The sequence below is a fragment of the Symphalangus syndactylus genome, chromosome 15, assembly GCF_028878055.3.
Source record: "Symphalangus syndactylus isolate Jambi chromosome 15, NHGRI_mSymSyn1-v2.1_pri, whole genome shotgun sequence".
Lineage (NCBI taxonomy): Eukaryota > Metazoa > Chordata > Mammalia > Primates > Hylobatidae > Symphalangus > Symphalangus syndactylus.
The window spans coordinates 68,421,745-68,437,655 of record NC_072437.2 but is presented as its reverse complement, the minus strand read 5'-3'; the positions used below and the strand labels follow the sequence as shown (position 1 = coordinate 68,437,655).

General features: G+C 45.3%; 1 protein-coding gene across 2 annotated transcripts in view; it reads left to right on the top strand.

Annotated features, from left to right (window-relative positions):
• The window catches only part of OLFM4 (olfactomedin 4), a 183,496-nt gene that overhangs the window by 21,269 nt on the left and 146,316 nt on the right, over positions 1-15,911 (top strand). The window contains exon 1 of one of the 2 annotated variants that reach the window (XM_055244731.2): positions 12,477-12,515. The exons of the other annotated variant lie outside the window; for it this stretch is intronic. The gene's annotated coding sequence lies outside the window, so the exon portion shown is untranslated. Of the gene's footprint in view, positions 1-12,476; positions 12,516-15,911 lie in introns of those variants that run through there. 2 annotated transcript variants of the gene reach the window in all.

Below are 15,911 nucleotides of genomic sequence, written 5' to 3'. Positions count from 1 at the left end.
GGCTATTTAAGCTCTTTGCCTGTTTTTAAATTGGATTGTTTGGGGTTATTTTGTTGTTGAGTGGACCTTAGGAAATTCTATTTCCATCACACCTTCCTCTCCTGAATAAAATGCAGCTATATGTTGATATGTTTAGCAGAAGGAGGAGTAATTTAAGAGGGTTGGAGGACACCAGGAGGACAGAACATGGTCCTTATTGCATAGGATTATATCCAACCTCCTCAGCACATGAGGCTCTTCCCAGCCCGGCCCTACCTGCTGTCCAGCCTGGTTTCTGGCTGCTGACTGGTCCAGTGCTCTAGTGCATTCATTTACTTGCCATTCCATAAGTGCCTGGAGAAGTTTCACACTTCCAAGCCTTTGCACAGCTCAGACTTTACCTCTCCTAAAGTCTTTCCTAATCCACCTTTATTTGTTCTTATGGCACATCACTTGTTAGTTCATTCATTCATTTATTCAAGAAATAGTCACTGAGCACATACTTGTTACCAGGTACAAAGCACTGTGCCAGATACTGGGGACTCAACAGTGAATAAAGCAGTTGCTGCTTTCAGGGAACTCATTGTTTAGTGGGGGAAATAGGTAGGTTATCCAGCAATTACAGTTCATTGTGAATAAGTGCCAAGATGGAAGTACAAAGAGGTGAGAAAGATTGTCTTCCTGAGCTGAGAGCTGGAGTTAGAAGTATTTATGGGCTGTTGTGAACATTCCCATTTTCTGCACATTAAATGTGAGCTTGTGTTTTATTATTTTTATTTTTATATCCTTTAAGCAGTATCATTTACAATCATTGGCTTCTGTTAATGCACATTCTCACCTCACAGACAGTAGGATTCCAATTCCGAGGTGTTTCCTTGCATACTGAGATATTTGAGGGCCGTCTGAAGGTTGCAATTCAAACTACGCATTCAGGCGGGGATGCGGAGAGGCACCTGGAGGCTTGTAGGCCTAAGAACCCCTCCCTACCCAGACATACTGTGTATATGCTTAGGTGTAGATGGGTGTGAGGAATTACAGAAAATCCACGGCCAGCTCTGGCAAGAACACATGTTTATATCATCAGCATCATGCAGGGTGTGTGGCACAGAAAAGGTGCTCAATACACACTCTGGTATTATTGGGTGCTATGTCAATGGAAGAAAATTTATCTCATTTACCAACAATGAATCCATAGTCTGAGGTAGGAAAGAGGAGAGCAGCTGTGAAGGTAAAAGACCATATCAAATTCGATTCAGATATTTTCCTTTCGCTTTTTAAACAAACAAGTCTTTTGCTTATCTCGGCTTTTGTGGTCCTAGAGGAAGGTAAAATGGGCCCTACTGAAAAAGTTAAAGGGAAAGTAACACAGAAGCAGAAAGTCTGAGAGGGCCATGCTAGAGAGGCTGGATCGATTGTTATGGAAGGGATTTATACTTGAATGCGGGGTTTAACTAGGGAGCAGGGAAGGGACACTTTTGGGGATTACTGGGGAGGGAGAATCAACATAATATGGATTTTGATTCATAAGGAATGGAAAAAAGTAAAAAGGACTTAAGATATTGGTTTTAGGATTTAGAAGGGATGATTTAATTTGGAAGAGGAAGGATTTGCTGTTAGATATAGTGACAATTAAGCACTGAATGCTTGCAGTCTGAATTGCAACCTTCAGATGGTCCTCAAATATCCTCATGTGGGGGAAACCGCATCCTGATTGGAATCCTACTCCTTGGGAGGAGAGGATGTGCATGATGGAAGCTGATGACTTTATATAAATGACTCTGTTTAGGGCAAAACGCCACTTTTAGCTCAAATCTGTTACTTAAAGGATTATTTCCTTGCCAGTTTGAAATAGCTCCTTCCCAGCCTCTGACAGAGCTTGCTGCCTTGCCATCATCAGTGCCACCAGGCAGGATAAGAGGCCTAAAATCAAAGAGTGCAGGAAGCTATCATCTCATTGAGCAAATGATAAATCATCCCTAAATGCATATTGAACAGGGATTTGTGATATCTCTTAAAACACAAACAAAACTCCTGTTGGGTCTGTCCTTCCAGGTGCCCGAGCTGGTCCTGGGCCAGGCTGCTGTGTCAAGGGGCATCTGGAGTCTGGCAGGCCTGACACCTCCCTGCCTGGGCTTACTGTGTGTGCAAACGTTTATATGTGGATGGGCTTGAGGAGTTATGGGAAATCCATCGCTGATCCTGGCAAGAACACGTTTGACTGATGCTGAGTCACTGGGGTGCACACCCATGGAGAGGTCAGCTCATTTATGCGAGTAAAGGGTGGCAACACAGCCCTTGCCGGTATGCCTGACTGTCTGACGTTAATTTCAGCACCTCCTTCTATCCCTACTGTCTATAGTTGTGCCAGGTCTATTAGTCAAGCAAAAGCCACTTGGCTATGCCCCAGTATAGAGAAAGACCTGGGTAAAATTCCAGATCTGCTTAATAGCTGTGAGGTTGTGGGCAAGATATTCAAGTCTCTGCTTTAGTTTTCTTATTTGTAAAAGAGAATAATATCCCACCTCAGAATATTATTTGGAGAAATAATTATGGCAATTTTTGTACAGGGCTTGGTACAATGTGCCGCCCTCAATGGCTGGCATATAGTAGGTGACTTACCAGAGGCAGCTATCATACTCACTAATAACAATGGTGAGGATAGTATTATGTCATGCCACACAAGAGTGCAAAGTTGTAAAGTGTGACTTTTTGTTTTTTTGTACCTGAACTTAATTTCTTCTTCTTCTTCCCCTTCTCCTTCTCCTTCTCCTTCTCCTTCTCCTTCTCCTTCTCCTTCTTCTTCTTCTTTCTCCTTCTTCTCCTTCTCCTTCTCCTTCTTCGTCTCTGCCAGGTAGAGAAAATTTAAACTCAATCAATTCAGGATCTCAGCCTCCTCGAATCTTTGGGAAGAAGGTCTGGTTCTTCATAACTGTGACCTCCTGCTCTCCCTCCCTTTCAATTCCCATCAGCTCTCTGGGCTTCTGTCTGCAAAGATGGAGGTTGCATTTTCTCCTCTCATCTGCAAGCCCTCTCCAGATCTGTGTTTTACTTGGTTATTTCTGTTCTTTTTTTGGACACATGGAAGATCTGGTTGCTCCCCTCATGCCAGGAGTAGGGAAACTCTGCAAGGCTCTCTCGGGTCTGCCTGCCTACAATCCCCATACTGCCATCCCAGGCCTGCCTTACTTCTTGTTGCCTTCTCTTGGAAAGCTTTCAAATCCTCTAGAATCCCTGTGGGGTCTTTATTGGGCCCTCTCCACCAGTGCTTACCTGGAGGTGTGGTGAGGATACACAGCAGTGTCCAGCCACCTTCACTTCCCCTTTGACTGTACCCATCATCTTCAGTACTGAACCCCTTAGGGCAATAGCTTTCTCTTAAGCTTTTGGAATGCAAAAGTCTTTGCCTTAAACTCAGTTGTGAGTTTCAGATTTGAAACTCTCACATCAAGAATTGACTTTTTCTTTTTCTCAGTGATTCTGCTGTGCCATTCCTTTCCTGAGGCTGTAAGTGCTAGATGCTGAAGTGTCTGCCTGGGCAGAAAGGGGTGGGTAGAAGGACTGAAGGTATTGCAGGGCAGAAGAACATTGCTTAAAATCTCAAAACATTTTTCTACTACGTCACTATTATTATATCCATCTTCCATATGGTTTCATTCCCATGGGGCTGAGTTGCAGATTGATTTGCTTCAATGTTGGAGCACTTGAGGATGATTCTGTTTTGACCTGTTGTTGGTAAAGTAAAAAAAAAAAAAATTAAAAGAGCAGATAGTGGTGCTCAGAAGAAAGTCAGACACTCTTGGTCTATAAAGTGTAGGTTTAGTGTGGAGCTAAATGTAGCTCTGGCCTCATTCTGCTTTTCAGTCTCCCAAAGGTCATGCCATTTTTCTCGATCTGTTTTCCTATTTCCTTTTTCCACAGTCCATCATTGGATGCTCTGCTGCCTAGGCAACAGCGTTCAGGGCAGCTCTCAGCAACGTGTTACAGGAGAATGTTTTGAGCTCCACGCATGTAGTATTTCCTGCAATCCAGGGTGTGTTCCCAGTCTTCTTATTGTCAGTTTATACCCTTTTGTTGCTCAGTGAAACTGTCTGGACCCACTGTGCGTCTTCTTGGTTATGGGATCTGAGAGTAAAGAGTTGTCTGTATTTCAGAGATGTCATTGTCACCATCTTCAGGTGACCATACTGATGCTGGCAGCATCTCACTGCATCCCCACTCCTGTAAGTGTCTGATCAATATTCTTTTGAACTGCGCTATGTTGTCGGCTGGGCACTCGGGACCACAGCATTGACTTTCACTTGCATGGCAACCACAGGAAAAATGCAGGGAACAACATTCGCTTGTCTGCACAGGATTTACCAGCTATGCTAAAACAGGATTTGTAGAATCAAACTATGAAAGCACTACCAAAAAGTTTACTACCACCATCACCACCGGCAGCAGCACCAGCTGCATTTATGGAACAACTATTTTGTGCCTGGTACTGCGACAGACTCTTTACGTATATTAACCCAATTAAATTTCCCAACAAACCTAAAAGGCAGGCACTTTTCTCCCACTTTATTAAGAGGAGAATGAGTTTAAAGAGATTAAATATCGTGTCTCTGGTCACATAGAGAGTAAGTGAAGCCAGAATTTAAACCCAGGTTGACCCCAGAGCCCTTGCTCATGAGGCTGGAATGGTGCCGTTAGCATGCCTGCTGAGCGGCATCTTGGCATTGTTGAAGCAATGGTCCATGCACTGCTCCATGCTGGTGCATAGTAGGTACACAGTCACACTTAACAGAAAGTGATTGATCGCTTGTCTTAGAAATTGATGTATTCTGAAATATGTTCTTTTACCAGGGGAGTGAGGCAAAATAGGCATAGGCCCTTCCTTTCCTGTGTATTCAGTCCCCATCCAGCCTCACTTCTATTGTCTTACATTAGGATATTGAGGAAGCTTCCCACCTGGTCTTCCTGATGCCTGTCTTGTTTTCCTCCTAATCCAAGCTCCACACAATGGCATCTTTCCAATTCAGAAATCAGTTCTCAACCATTCAGAGATTTCTCATGAGTTTAAAACCAAGTTTGACTCCTTCCGATGGCCTCCAGGTCCCTTATGATTTGCAGTCTCCTGCTTCTGGGTGTCGTTTCTCTCCCCTCCTCAGTTCCCCGCTCTGAGCCTGGGCACACCATCTTTCTCTTCTCTTCAGGCCTTTGCATGTGCCGTTTCCTCTACCCAGAACACTGCTGGCCTCTGCCATTCACACAGCCAGCTTTTGCTCCTCCTTCAGATCTCAGTTTGCATGTCACTCCCTCTGGGCAGCCTTCCCTGAGCCTCTGAGCCTGGGTGAGGTGCCCCTTCCACAAGCCTCGCAATGCCCTGCTGTCCCGCATCAGAGTGTTCACCACCCCAAATCATACTGTCTTACTCTCCTTCCCCACAGAGGTAAGCTCCACCATGAGGCAGTGTGTACTCCAGGCCTGGCATCTAGTCAGCACTTAACACATGTTTGGTGAATAATGGAGAGTTATAGGTAATCTATTTCTTGTAGCCTTTTGTTTTCTTTTTTGAGACAGGGTCTCACTCTGTTGTCCAGGCTGGAGTGCAGTGGCATGATCACGGCTTACTGCAGCCTTGACCTTCCAGGCTCAAGCGAGCCTCCCACCTCAGCCTCCTGAGTAGTTGGGACTACAAGCACATGCTACCATGCTTGGATAATTTTAAAACAGTTTTTTTGTAGAGACAGGGTCTCACTGTGTTGCCCAGGCTGGTCTTGAACTCCTGGGCTCAAGCAATCTTCCTGCCTAGCCTCCCAAAGTGCTGGGATTACAAGAGTGAGCCACTGTGCCTGGCCTGAAACCTTGGGCTTGGGAACATCATTATACTTGGGGACAGTTCTTTCAAGGCAACAAATTAGAAATGGCTTCCAAAGTCCTTGAAACAATCTTTCAGGAACTGTGGGGAGGTCTTTGTTAGAGTATGAAAATTCAAACATCTTCAAATCAAAAAAGGTAAGATATACAAAGTGTCACTTAAAAGCACAGACCCAAGGACTCTTACAAGTGCCTGCTGTTTTATTAAATTGGGTTGTCACTATCATGAGACACAAGGAAAATCACATTTTAACCTGATTAATGAATAGTCCCGTTATGCCATTTTAGAAAATATTAAATAATAGAACTATGTCTTATTGTCCCCTTTTCACTTCCCTCCTGTCCCACTCAGGACTGAAGCCCTTGGAAATGTCTGTGCTGGCTTTTCCTTTTCAGATGAATTGTCAGGGCCTGGAAAAGGCCTCACTGCAGACTCTCTCCCACAGTCAGAAGGACCAGATGGGACTATTGACTGCATCAAGGAGTTAAGCATTCCATCCTTTTGGCTCTCACCCTCACTCTTACACAATTCCTCGTTGGATTTTCATACAAATTAATGCTCCCATGCTTTTTGGCTCTTGCACACCCCTGCCCTTGCCCCAGTGGTTATATTTAGCAGCTTGGGTTTCCCAGGCTTCAATATTGGTGCGCATTTGCAGGGCTGTCCAGCAAAGGAAAAGGCTCAGTCCTGGGGCTGCTGTTTCTTGTAAACACCATGTTTCTATCCATCCCCACAGACTTCGCCGGCTGCTGACAAACTCCTCTCTCCCTCCCTTCCCCTCCTTCTCTGACTGCTTCTTTGAGCCTTGGGAACAGCGGCCAAGGCCTGAGCAGAGGGTGAGCAATCAGACCGGGCTGCATTTAGGAGGAGGCTTTCTTTAGGTGCCATCTGCCACCTCCACAGAGGTGGTTGGGATAAACCGATTTGCTAAACAAAATGCTTAACAACTCATGAATAAAACTTTAAGAAACATTCCAAAAGGGATTTGGGTACAACTTTTTCTGAGGCCACAACAGCTCTTGTGTCCCTTTCAACACACCCTCCCACCCACCAAATACCTCCTCTGAACCTGCACTTTCCTTGGGTTCCAGTAGGGGGCAGCTGCCATCAGGCCTGGGGAGCTGCCTGCCTTTCTCTTTCTTTCTTTCTTTCTTTCTTTCTTTCTTTCTTTCTTTCTTTCTTTCTTTCTTTCTTTCTTTCTTTCTTTCTCTCTCTCTCTCTCTCTTTCTTTCTTTCTTTCTTTCTTCCTTTCTTCCTTTCTTTCGTCCTTCCTTCCTTCCGTCCTTCCTTCCTTTTTTTGAGACAGAGTCTCGTTCTGTCACCCAGGCTGGAGTGTAGTGGCACAATCTCCGCTCACTGCAACCTCCACCTCTTGGGTTCAAGCGATTCTCCTGCCTCAGCCTCCTGAGTAGCTGAGACTACAGGCATGCACCACCATGCCCAGCTGATTTTTGTATTTTTAGTAGAGACGGGACTTCACCATATTGGTCAGTCAGGCTGGTCTTGAACCCCTGACCTCGTGGTCTGCCTGCCTCAGCTTCCCAAAGTGCTGGGATTTCAGGCATGAGCCACTGCGCCCGGCTGGGAGCTGCCTTTCTTCTTAACATTTTCTGGTGTGTGTGTGTGTGTGTATGTGTGTGTGTGTATGTGTGTGTGTGTGTGTGTGTGAAGTGGAACGTATCAACAGAATAATGCACAAAGGCACACATGTACAGAAGCAGACAGTTGGGTAGCCACTTTCCCCAGGTCAAGAAGAGGAATATTGCCTGCACCTTAGTAACTCCCCATCCCCCTCTACAATTCCTTTCTTCTCACAGAATTAGCCACACTGTACTGACTTCTGGTAATAGTTTCTTTGCTTTACTTTAGTGTTTACCATGCTCAAGTGCATCCCTAAACATTACAGTGTGTGGTTTAATATTTTGATGATTTTGAACATTATATAAGTGGAATCCTACAGTGTATATTCTTTTGTCTCTCTTTTTTTTGCTTAAGATTATGTTTATTCATTTTCATATAATAACAATGGCAATGGTATTGATTGCCTTTACCACAACTTATTTATCTACTGCTGATGGACATTCAGGTGGTTTGGAGTTTGTGGTGATTATGAATGACACTACTTTCAACTTTATTTATTTATTTATTTTTTGAGATGGAGTCTTGCTCTGTCACCCAGGCTGGAGTGCAGTGGCACAGTCTCCAATCACTGCAACCTCCGCCTCCTGGGATAAGGCAGTTCTCCTGCCTCAGCCTTCCTAGTAGCTAGGGATTACAGACATGCACCACCACACCCAGCAAATTTTTGTATTTTTAGTAGAGATGGGGTTTCTCTATGTTGGTAAGGCTGGTCTCTAACTCCTGACCTCAGGTGATCCGCCTGACTCGGCCTCCTAAAGTGCTGGGATTACAGGCATCAGCCACCGTGCCTGGCCTACTTTCAACATTCTGTTTGTGCATCCTGGCATGCATGGCTGTAGCGTGCACATCTCAGAGTGGAACTGCTGGGTTGCTGGACGTGGATTTCTTCAGCTTTACTGGATAATGTACAGTTTTCCAAAGTGGTTGTTCCAGTTTACAGGCTCCTCTGTAGAGTACTGTATAAGACATCCAGAAGCACCACATGTTCACCACTACTTGGTCTTGTCAGGCTTTTTAATTTTTGAGGCTAATGTCTTTTCAGCAGAGTTGGGCCAATAAGTGGCAAGGGCACCCTTCCTAATGGCTTCCATACTGTTTCTGAAGCAGAAAAGGGGCTTCCAGTGCTTTCCTGTGGACACAGATGCCAGAAGTCACAGAGTTAGATGCTCATCTGCATTAAACACAGGCAGTAGGTGGCTCCGCAGAGAGAAGAGATGTTTTCTCTCCTGCCTCTTCCTCTCTGCTCTTTTGGAATGAGCCTCAATACTAACAATGGCAATTAGGCTCTTGGTGCCATCTGGATGGCTGGGGTTGTGGGGGAGGGCAGCTGCTGGTAGCTGGGAGAGGCAGAGGCTGAGCCCAGACTGGGCATCGCCCAGGGGATGCTTCCTGTGTGGACCTGCTGCCCAAACCTAGTTCCACGAAACAAAGATGCTTCCTTACTCATTTTATTTACTCAAGATGAACCGCCCAAGAATCACTGTGAGAGTTCCTCAAGGAAAGAGATGGTAATTATTCCCAGTTAACAGACCCAGCCCAATCAAACCTGATTTTCATCAGCATTGATTGCCTGCATTTCAGAATTGGTTGATTTCACTGCTCCTGTCTGAGCCTCGGGTATAAAATGGAGTTGGTGTAACCTGGCACCCATGTTGTGGCCAAAGCAAAATGAGAAAGGCATGTGAAAACTCTTTGGAAATGATCAAGGTACTGATTTGTTTGCGTCTAGGGTCACAGATTCCAGGATAGGGCCCTGGCTACAGAGACTTCAAGGGGGAATTGTAATTTTAGGTAAAGTTCCCTCTTTATCCTTCGTGGATAATACAGAGGGGAGTCTCTGAGGCAGACAGGGCGGGGTGGGCCTTGCTCCATGCTCTGTTTCTCCTTGGGGGTGCCGACTACTTGGGTGAGAGTTGGGGTGAGATAGGGGTACTTTAACAAATTGTTACTAGAGTTTGAGGATAATAAAAGAAAAACAGGCAGAAATGGAGAAAAAACCCCAGCAATGAGATGGTCTGGCTTTCAGGCATGGTTTCTTTTTCCTCCACTCAGGGCCTTCTCCCCGTTTGGCTCCTGCCTGCCCTCCGTGTGGCAGAGACCGCCGTAAACCCTTGGTCCAGTCACAGAGCCTGCCTGTGGGCCCTCCCACATTCCCCATGGGTTGGGGACCATCCTGGCATATACCTGTTGTCCGTACATGATTATCAATAATGCCACTTTTAGTCTCAAAAGCATCCCAGTTTGGGTGATCAATTATATGTTTGTTCCATCTAAGACCACCTGACAATTCTGGTTTCTTCTTAGAGAATCTGCTTCTATCTACCTTCAGGACAGGTGCCACTGTTCCCCACAGAAGCGGCCCTTGCTACAGAAGGTGCATCCTTGTGGCCACACTGCCTGGGTTCAAATCCCAGCTCTGTTCTTCCTTAGCTAGATGGTTTGGGGACAAGTTACTTGGTCTGCCCGTGCCTCTGTTTTCCCAAGTATAAAACGGGGTTAATGGTAACAGTGTCTACTTGTAGTAAGTGGTCAATACATTTTAGCTAATACTATTACACATTAGTTCAAGGATCAAAAACTTGCAGCCCTGAAGCCAGAGCCAAGCCTACTAACACTTCTGTTTGGCCAGCACAGTGTTTTCAAAATTTTGAAGCTGAAAACCTTTAGGAGAGAATGCACTCTCCAGTTGGTCAAAGGTGTCATCACCCACTCTTGTCTTACATTAAGCCTGATTCAGGCCTTGATTACTTGCTACCTGGGACTTCCAGGCACCTGAACTTTCAACCTCTTTTCAGACCTAGACCTGAAAAACACACCTGGCTGCAATAGATCTGGACTGGGAGATACAGGGGGGTGTTAATGTATGTGTATGTCTTTTCTCTCTTCAAGTTAGACTCCAACCAGGCTAAAATCCACAAGAGAAGGAGACACGCCTTTGGAAATCTGTCTGCTTGGTGTCAGAGGTGTTTCTCTCCATCCCTATGTTACTTAGAGAAGTGCCTCTCAAACCTTAATGTGCATGCAGATTGCTAGGAATCCTGTTAAAGGCAGCCAGATTCTGATTCAGTAGATCTGGGTTGGGGCCTAAGATTCTGCATTTCTAACAAGATCTCAAGTGATGCTGCTGCTGCTGCTGGCTTAGGATTTAGGGAGCATTGCAACCTTGGGGAGATGTGTTTATACTGGAGGCTGAAAGTGAAGCCTCTTTTCACGCAGACTGAAAACTTCTGTGAGCAGTGAGTCATTGCTTCTCTCCTTCCAGTGCCCCCCAGTATCCAGAAATGAATGACCATCAAGAAAACATTCATCTCTCTATGTAGAGGTTGAAACCTAGTTGGAAGATACGGATTCCCCCTTTAGGATAGGCCCAACCTCAGAGCCTTTCTTTTCTTTTCTTTTCTTTCTTCTTTTTTTTTTAGATGGAGTCTCGCTCTGTCGCCCAGGCTGGAGTGCAGTGGCACGATCTTGGCTCACTGCAACCTCCGCCTGCCAGGTTTAAGCGATTCTCCTGGCTCAGCCTCCCGAGTAGCTGGGACTACAGGCGCATGCCATCATGCCCGGCTGATTTTTGTATTTTTAGTAGAGATGGGGTTTCACCATGTTAGCCAGGATGGTCTTGATCTCCTGAGCTCATGATCCACCCTCCTCGGCCTCCCAAAGTGCTGGGATTACAGGCGTGAGCCACCGTGCCCAGCTACCTCACAGCCATTTCTAAGAACCTGCCTTTCATTCGTTAGCAAGGTAAGCTTTCACCTGATATTTTTTTTTTTTTTTTTTTTGAGATGGAGTCTTGCTCTGTTGCCCAGGCTGGAGTGCAGTGGTGCGATCTCAGCTGACTGCAATCTTTGCCTCCTGGGTTCACCCCATTCTCCTGCCTCAGCCTCCCAAGTAGCTAGGATTACAGGTGCCCACCACCATGCCCAGCTAATTTTTTTTGTATTTTCAGTAGAGACAGGGTTTCACCGTGTTAGCCAGGATGGTCTCGATCTCCTGACCTCGTGATCCGCCCGCCTTGGCCTCTCAAAGTGCTGAGATTACAGGCGAGAACCACCGCGCCTGGCCCACCTAATGGTGTTTTAGATATTTATCTTATGAGTTGGCCAGGACCTTGCTGCTATAAATACTTTTCTCTTAAATACAGTGGTTCTCAAAGTATGGTTCTGGGACCTGCAGCATCAGCATCATTAGGAATTTGTTAGAATCTCAAATGCTCAGGCCCCACCCCAGATCTACTGAACCAGAAACTTGGAGTGGAGCCCTGAAATTGTGTTGAAGAAGCCCTCCACGTAATTCCCACACACACTACGGTTTGAGAACCAGCGTTCTAAGATGCGAAATCCCTTAGGTGAGTTTCTAGGGAAGAAAGCCCTTGGACCTAGCAGCCTTTGGGAGTCTGCCCAAGTTCCTGGACTTACTCAGTGGATAATTTCGCAATTGGGAGCCAGGGAGGTGATTCCAAGAAGGGGGTTTGAAGGATCGCAACTTCAGGTAAGGAAAAGCAGGACCAAATGATCCATCCCCTGGGGATAATTGTTTGGCTTTATGCAAATGTTTTAAGCAATAAAACCAGCCAGTGATGTACAGGAAATATATGCTCCCCATGCTGAGTGGTCTAAATGAGAGTGTTATCAATGATTGGGCTTCAGAGCCCCTATTACACAAAGGCTTAGTGGTATGAAATACACCACACCTGCTAAATGAAACACACAGGGACATTATGGGAATTTTTAACCGCATTTTATTTTGCATAATATAGTTTTTTTTCCAGACCAGAAATGGTATATTAAAAAATCAGCAGGCATAGAGCTTGTTTTAAAATTATTATTACTTTACTCTGGCTTTGCAGGCTTTTATTTCTTTCTCCTGCTGCTATTCCACAGAAATATGGAATAGTCTATCCAGAAAGAACTTTAGAGATCAGTGATTCTATCTCTGAATTTCACAGTTGAGGACACTGGTGTTCGAAGACACAAGATGACTTGCCCTGAGTGGAGGGCCTGGAGCTGGTACCCAGGACTCCTGATTCTCAGACTCGGTAATTTCCATTGAAAATTTCTTTCTCCCAAGGAATCTAAGACCCAGTAAGGGACCTGGGGAAGTGGCCTCATGCATTCCCTTGTGCATGACAGAGAGTATCATAGGAATGGGAGGTGCATTTACATCATTTACATATGTGCCCACAACCTGATATTAGCCACTGGATTATATAGCTACCTTGAATTTGAAAGTCAATTCTGATGTCGCGGTTCAGTTGGAAGCATCATTTGGAAGATGGCTGAGGCTTAGAATTTGTTCTCTAGGAAGTCAAAACCATCTGTCCTGCAGGTACCAATCCCATGCTTAGGACTGTAGGGAGCATGCCTTCTCTCAGGGACAGCATCTGGGGCTACGACCTATGCAGGTGTCCAGTGTCCTTTCTTAGAAGGACTTTGACTTGCTTCAATGCTCTGCTGTCACTCTCTTGGAAGTCTTAAAAAAAAAAAGGGGACCTGCACTTTGATTTTGTGCTAGGCACCACAAAATATGGAACTGTTTATGTTCCCCACATTTCTCATTCTCCCCCAGGCAGCCTTTGAAACCTCCAAGAAACCTTTTCTGACTCCCCAAGAGCGTGTTATGTATTGTAATGTTAGTGTTGCAATGCTAATCATGTTAATCTCCAACATTGCTTTTTTTCTGTAGGCCCACCCTGTGAGATAGATACTGTCATTATCATACCACTTAGCAGATGAGGAGACAGGAGAGGACACTGAGGCTTAGAGAGATTAACTGGCTCAAGGGTACACAGCTAAGAATTGGGATTAGAATCCAGGTTTGTTTGCACAGCACAGAGACTTAACCACTGTGCTATATATACAACCTTGCTGTTATCTGTTCAGCGCTTAACATTCTGTGATGTTTTCTTGCTTCCTCTTCTTGACTGCAGGGGAGAGACTGTGTCCTTCACTGCAGAGACTGTCCTTTATTCAGTTTCACTCAGCATCGTACCTAGCACAGACAGGGTGTTCAATGAATATTTACTTTAAAAGGGCATTTGGCTAAATTTAATGTGCATTTAGCCATATCAGAACTTCCTGCAAACCAGAGAAGCTCCGAGGTTTATGTTTAAATTTCTCCTGCATATGAAGCTGAACAGTATAGCTGATGGGAGTGTTGTGATACTTTATATTTGACTTCATGAATTATTTATGGAATTAACACCGGAATCATGATTAATTTGTGGAGGGAGAGAAGTTGCTACGTGGCTTGGTGCCCATGTTTTCCTGGCAGGGATAAATTACCTTCCCAGTGGCTGTGGAGTGAAGACTCTGGATTCTAGTTTCCAGGAGAGAGAGACATTTGTGCTTCCCCTCTTCTTTCTCTTTCTCCCACCTGAAAAACTCAGGAAGCACAATTTATGCCATAAACCAGTGGCAAATGCTCCATATCTGTCAGCAGTGAGCCAACTCAGCTTCCCCCAACGTTTAGTTAACATATGTCTCTTAAGCACATACTGTGCACTATGTTAGGTATGGGAATACAAAACCAAGAAGGCTTGTTTCTGCCCTTAAGGAGCTTTCAGTCTGGCAAGTGGAGACAGGTGTGGAAAAAGACAGTACATGATCAGATGATCACTGACAAGACATGCATGTCCTCCAGTGCTGGGGGGAAATTCCTGGGGGCAAAGGTTCATGCCTATAAGGGCCAAAAGGAATTAGACTACAGACCAGGATTGGAGAAAGGCAGAGGGGCACCTTTCCACTAGGGAGTAACTCTGCAAAGGCTGGAGAAGGACCTGTGAATAGTAGAAATGGCTGGCGGAGGGAAGGGGGCTCAGACAGGAGCAGGGAAATGAATGTTAATTGTGCCTCCAGCTCAACCCTGGAGGCTTAGGGTGGTGGATGAAGTCAGTATTGTCCATGACCAGTATGGCTCCTGTGTTATCATTAGGGTGGCTCTGCAGGGAGCAAGATCTTGCCCTGCTGCAGGTGATCAGCAGCTCTGTGGGACCCCACATCTCCCGTGGCCTCAAGGCGAGAAGGAGGAATGCATTGCCCAGAGCCGGAGAGCAGGGAGGCGCCTGAGCTGAGTCGGCTGTGCTCCTGCTCCATCAGCAAGTTTGCTTTCTGAGACCTACTGTATAATAGCAATCTCTTTCCCATTTTCTTCAAAGCATCAAGAGAAAATATAACTGCGGTTGAGTTCAGCAGCCCTCGCTTTTGAGCAATAAACTACAAATGATCACAGTTTACTTTGATGCTTTTGGAATTCTCCCACTAGCTGCAGTGGTTTCCTGCCATTTGCTAGCCGGAGAGTAGCCTGTGGACACTCACTCAGCCTTTGGGATGAGCCCTTGCCTCTACGAGCTTGTCTTAACACATTATTTATTCTGCAGCTCTTCTCCTGGCTTGAGCAGTGCCCTGAGCTCCAGGGCTGCTATGACCGACCACACTTAGGGGCCTAACCCTGCTGCCCCAGCCTTTGAGGGAGAAAAGATTGCTCCCCGACTCCATTTATTTCCAGGTAGAAAAGAATCAGAGAGCCCTGCAGGGTGAAGGCGAAGTCGAGGTACTCCAGATAAGTGTTTTCTTCCCTCTATATTACTTATTTATTAAAGGCAGTGAGGCATAACTAAGAGAAAGGAAAGGAACCGAGGAAATAGAGAATACAATGGCCCTTCAGATTTTAATGGGAGAGATGGCTGGAAGTGATTCCTAAATTATTAAATAAATCGATTTGATTCGTGAAGCTGGCCTCCAAGGTGTATTTGTCAGTTTCATTATGATTGTCTTCAAGGGTAGGAAGAGTCACTCATGGAGAAAGGTTGTTTTTTTTTCCCCCCTCTATTTTGAAGGCTGCAATTCATGGCCCGTGTCTAATTAAACACTCACTGCTTTGTGTAACGGGAGCAGTAGTCTTTCAGTTTTATTTTGGCTTCTGTTCTGATCCCACTTGTCTTACAGGCCCATAGACATGCGGCAAGATTGGGTTGGCTGTGGGGCAGACACACTTTGGAGAATCTCGATCCCATTGCAATTATAGGACTGTTTGGTCACTGAGGAGTTCTATGGTAATTTATTCACATGCAAGAGTCCTGTCACTTAGCTATTTGTCTAGCGGAATCCATTGAGTGTTAGGATAATGGGTTGTGCCCTCCCAAATGACGAGAATAACACCTTAATGCACTTTAGGGAAGTAATGGATTGTATTCTGGGGTTTTGGTGGTGGCTGCAGTGGTGTTTGCTCCTTTCTCTCACATTTCCCTCTCTTCCCCTGAACACTTCTACTGCCTCCAGCCCAATGGTAAAAAATGCCTGAACATCTAAATTCTTTTTCTTAATTATCCTCCTGAGGAAAGCAGGCCAAGCACCAGGGTGCAAAAAATTTAAACCATAAATAACAAGCTGAAAGGAAATAAAAGAAATGACACCAGAATAAACTAAGCTATTAA